The sequence below is a fragment of the Oreochromis niloticus genome, unplaced genomic scaffold, assembly GCF_001858045.2.
Source record: "Oreochromis niloticus isolate F11D_XX unplaced genomic scaffold, O_niloticus_UMD_NMBU tig00000054_pilon, whole genome shotgun sequence".
In the NCBI taxonomy this organism is placed as follows: domain Eukaryota; kingdom Metazoa; phylum Chordata; class Actinopteri; order Cichliformes; family Cichlidae; genus Oreochromis; species Oreochromis niloticus.
Genome location: NW_020327046.1, coordinates 10001 through 15000, shown reverse-complemented (window position 1 = coordinate 15000; position 5000 = coordinate 10001). Strand labels below are relative to the sequence as shown.

Genomic DNA, 5000 nt, shown 5'->3' with positions numbered 1-5000 from the left:
GCAGGGTGACTTGGCTGCGTTTTGGGGCATCAGGTCCTGACTGTCGTCTGTTTTTGGACACAGTTCAGAGAATCCGGCCATCCAAAACACATAGCAGAGGATGGTTTCGATCCATCGACCTCTGGGTTATGGGCCCAGCACGCTTCCGCTGCGCCACTCTGCTGGAGAGCACCCAGATGGGACTCGAACCCACAATCCCTGGCTTAGAAGGCCAGTGCCTTATCCATTAGGCCACCGGGGCTGATGAGCGCTTGACTTCCTTTCTTTGGAGGTTGTTTCGGCGGTTCGAGTGAAAGCCATGGTTTCAAGCTGATTTTTAGTTCAAAGATGAAACTGTATTTAAGAACATTTAAGAAATGCTGAGAAAATAAATTACACTCTGTACACACTCTGGGCAACTCAGTGTCCAGAACTCTGACAGCCAACACCCTGTGCTTATTGCTTCACTTTATTTGGGGGTGTTTATGTTGTCTGGTAGGACTTGTGAAACCACATGAAGACCAGAGAGTACCAACGATTTGAATCACTGAATCTAATTCCATTAAAAGAGGGGGAGTAGCAGGAGCACGTGTGACGTGCTCAAACACAGCTGAATCAAAGGTTTGAATTACCTCTTCAGCATGGCATCGAGTTTGGCAAAGGCCTGATAACAAGCCATTCATTTGATTCAGGTGTGTCAGAACAAGGATGCACCTAAAAGCTAAAGAAAAGTAGCTCTCCAGGACTGGAGTTGGAGACCCCTGTGCTAGGCTATGTACAGATAGGGAGCCGCCCTTGGTGATCGGGGGCAGTTATAGTACCCGACTGACTCACTCGGCGCCTGTACTGCAGGGTGACTTGGCTGCGTTTTGGGGCATCAGGTCCTGACTGTCGTCTGTTTTTGGACACAGTTCAGAGAATCCGGCCATCCAAAACACATAGCAGAGGATGGTTTCGATCCATCGACCTCTGGGTTATGGGCCCAGCACGCTTCCGCTGCGCCACTCTGCTGGAGAGCACCTCAGATGGGACTCGAACCCACAATCCCTGGCTTAGAAGGCCAGTGCCTTATCCATTAGGCCACCGGGGCTGATGAGCGCTTGACTTCCTTTCTTTGGAGGTTGTTTCGGCGGTTCGAGTGAAAGCCATGGTTTCAAGCTGATTTTTAGTTCAAAGATGAAACTGTATTTAAGAACATTTAAGAAATGCTGAGAAAATAAATTACACTCTGTACACACTCTGGGCAACTCAGTGTCCAGAACTCTGAACAGCCAACACCCTGTGCTTATTGCTTCACTTTATTTGGGGGTGTTTATGTTGTCTGGTAGGACTTGTGAAACCACATGAAGACCAGAGAGTACCAACGATTTGAATCACTGAATCTAATTCCATTAAAAGAGGGGGAGTAGCAGGAGCACGTGTGACGTGCTCAAACACAGCTGAATCAAAGGTTTGAATTACCTCTTCAGCATGGCATCGAGTTTGGCAAAGGCCTGATAACAAGCCATTCATTTGATTCAGGTGTGTCAGAACAAGGATGCACCTAAAATCTAAAGAAAAGTAGCTCTCCAGGACTGGAGTTGGAGACCCCTGTGCTAGGCTATGTACAGATAGGGAGCCGCCCTTGGTGATCGGGGGCAGTTATAGTACCCGACTGACTCACTCGGCGCCTGTACTGCAGGGTGACTTGGCTGCGTTTTGGGGCATCAGGTCCTGACTGTCGTCTGTTTTTGGACACAGTTCAGAGAATCCGGCCATCCAAAACACATAGCAGAGGATGGTTTCGATCCATCGACCTCTGGGTTATGGGCCCAGCACGCTTCCGCTGCGCCACTCTGCTGGAGAGCACCTCAGATGGGACTCGAACCCACAATCCCTGGCTTAGAAGGCCAGTGCCTTATCCATTAGGCCACCGGGGCTGATGAGCGCTTGACTTCCTTTCTTTGGAGGTTGTTTCGGCGGTTCGAGTGAAAGCCATGGTTTCAAGCTGATTTTTAGTTCAAAGATGAAACTGTATTTAAGAACATTTAAGAAATGCTGAGAAAATAAATTACACTCTGTACACACTCTGGGCAACTCAGTGTCCAGAACTCTGAACAGCCAACACCCTGTGCTTATTGCTTCACTTTATTTGGGGGTGTTTATGTTGTCTGGTAGGACTTGTGAAACCACATGAAGACCAGAGAGTACCAACGATTTGAATCACTGAATCTAATTCCATTAAAAGAGGGGGAGTAGCAGGAGCACGTGTGACGTGCTCAAACACAGCTGAATCAAAGGTTTGAATTACCTCTTCAGCATGGCATCGAGTTTGGCAAAGGCCTGATAACAAGCCATTCATTTGATTCAGGTGTGTCAGAACAAGGATGCACCTAAAATCTAAAGAAAAGTAGCTCTCCAGGACTGGAGTTGGAGACCCCTGTGCTAGGCTATGTACAGATAGGGAGCCGCCCTTGGTGATCGGGGGCAGTTATAGTACCCGACTGACTCACTCGGCGCCTGTACTGCAGGGTGACTTGGCTGCGTTTTGGGGCATCAGGTCCTGACTGTCGTCTGTTTTTGGACACAGTTCAGAGAATCCGGCCATCCAAAACACATAGCAGAGGATGGTTTCGATCCATCGACCTCTGGGTTATGGGCCCAGCACGCTTCCGCTGCGCCACTCTGCTGGAGAGCACCTCAGATGGGACTCGAACCCACAATCCCTGGCTTAGAAGGCCAGTGCCTTATCCATTAGGCCACCGGGGCTGATGAGCGCTTGACTTCCTTTCTTTGGAGGTTGTTTCGGCGGTTCGAGTGAAAGCCATGGTTTCAAGCTGATTTTTAGTTCAAAGATGAAACTGTATTTAAGAACATTTAAGAAATGCTGAGAAAATAAATTACACTCTGTACACACTCTGGGCAACTCAGTGTCCAGAACTCTGAACAGCCAACACCCTGTGCTTATTGCTTCACTTTATTTGGGGGTGTTTATGTTGTCTGGTAGGACTTGTGAAACCACATGAAGACCAGAGAGTACCAACGATTTGAATCACTGAATCTAATTCCATTAAAAGAGGGGGAGTAGCAGGAGCACGTGTGACGTGCTCAAACACAGCTGAATCAAAGGTTTGAATTACCTCTTCAGCATGGCATCGAGTTTGGCAAAGGCCTGATAACAAGCCATTCATTTGATTCAGGTGTGTCAGAACAAGGATGCACCTAAAATCTAAAGAAAAGTAGCTCTCCAGGACTGGAGTTGGAGACCCCTGTGCTAGGCTATGTACAGATAGGGAGCCGCCCTTGGTGATCGGGGGCAGTTATAGTACCCGACTGACTCACTCGGCGCCTGTACTGCAGGGTGACTTGGCTGCGTTTTGGGGCATCAGGTCCTGACTGTCGTCTGTTTTTGGACACAGTTCAGAGAATCCGGCCATCCAAAACACATAGCAGAGGATGGTTTCGATCCATCGACCTCTGGGTTATGGGCCCAGCACGCTTCCGCTGCGCCACTCTGCTGGAGAGCACCTCAGATGGGACTCGAACCCACAATCCCTGGCTTAGAAGGCCAGTGCCTTATCCATTAGGCCACCGGGGCTGATGAGCGCTTGACTTCCTTTCTTTGGAGGTTGTTTCGGCGGTTCGAGTGAAAGCCATGGTTTCAAGCTGATTTTTAGTTCAAAGATGAAACTGTATTTAAGAACATTTAAGAAATGCTGAGAAAATAAATTACACTCTGTACACACTCTGGGCAACTCAGTGTCCAGAACTCTGAACAGCCAACACCCTGTGCTTATTGCTTCACTTTATTTGGGGGTGTTTATGTTGTCTGGTAGGACTTGTGAAACCACATGAAGACCAGAGAGTACCAACGATTTGAATCACTGAATCTAATTCCATTAAAAGAGGGGGAGTAGCAGGAGCACGTGTGACGTGCTCAAACACAGCTGAATCAAAGGTTTGAATTACCTCTTCAGCATGGCATCGAGTTTGGCAAAGGCCTGATAACAAGCCATTCATTTGATTCAGGTGTGTCAGAACAAGGATGCACCTAAAACTAAAGAAAAGTAGCTCTCCAGGACTGGAGTTGGAGACCCCTGTGCTAGGCTATGTACAGATAGGGAGCCGCCCTTGGTGATCGGGGGCAGTTATAGTACCCGACTGACTCACTCGGCGCCTGTACTGCAGGGTGACTTGGCTGCGTTTTGGGGCATCAGGTCCTGACTGTCGTCTGTTTTTGGACACAGTTCAGAGAATCCGGCCATCCAAAACACATAGCAGAGGATGGTTTCGATCCATCGACCTCTGGGTTATGGGCCCAGCACGCTTCCGCTGCGCCACTCTGCTGGAGACACCCAGATGGGACTCGAACCCACAATCCCTGGCTTAGAAGGCCAGTGCCTTATCCATTAGGCCACCGGGGCTGATGAGCGCTTGACTTCCTTTCTTTGGAGGTTGTTTCGGCGGTTCGAGTGAAAGCCATGGTTTCAAGCTGATTTTTAGTTCAAAGATGAAACTGTATTTAAGAACATTTAAGAAATGCTGAGAAAATAAATTACACTCTGTACACACTCTGGGCAACTCAGTGTCCAGAACTCTGAACAGCCAACACCCTGTGCTTATTGCTTCACTTTATTTGGGGGTGTTTATGTTGTCTGGTAGGACTTGTGAAACCACATGAAGACCAGAGAGTACCAACGATTTGAATCACTGAATCTAATTCCATTAAAAGAGGGGGAGTAGCAGGAGCACGTGTGACGTGCTCAAACACAGCTGAATCAAAGGTTTGAATTACCTCTTCAGCATGGCATCGAGTTTGGCAAAGGCCTGATAACAAGCCATTCATTTGATTCAGGTGTGTCAGAACAAGGATGCACCTAAAACTAAAGAAAAGTAGCTCTCCAGGACTGGAGTTGGAGACCCCTGTGCTAGGCTATGTACAGATAGGGAGCCGCCCTTGGTGATCGGGGGCAGTTATAGTACCCGACTGACTCACTCGGCGCCTGTACTGCAGGGTGACTTGGCTGCGTTTTGGGGCATCA

At 48.5% G+C, this 5000-nt stretch overlaps 4 non-coding genes across 4 annotated transcripts; all 4 read right to left on the bottom strand.

The window, feature by feature from the left end:
- Nucleotides 1–996: 996 nt before the first annotated feature.
- On the bottom strand, nt 997–1069 carry trnar-ucu (transfer RNA arginine (anticodon UCU)). The gene has a single exon. It is a non-coding gene; the product is annotated as a tRNA-Arg (tRNA).
- A 756-nt stretch (nt 1070–1825) lies between these two features.
- On the bottom strand, nt 1826–1898 carry trnar-ucu (transfer RNA arginine (anticodon UCU)). The gene has a single exon. It is a non-coding gene; the product is annotated as a tRNA-Arg (tRNA).
- A 756-nt stretch (nt 1899–2654) lies between these two features.
- Nucleotides 2655–2727, bottom strand: trnar-ucu (transfer RNA arginine (anticodon UCU)). The gene has a single exon. It is a non-coding gene; the product is annotated as a tRNA-Arg (tRNA).
- Nucleotides 2728–3483: 756 nt separating this feature from the next.
- Nucleotides 3484–3556, bottom strand: trnar-ucu (transfer RNA arginine (anticodon UCU)). The gene has a single exon. It is a non-coding gene; the product is annotated as a tRNA-Arg (tRNA).
- Between the last annotated feature and the right edge of the window lie 1444 nt (nt 3557–5000).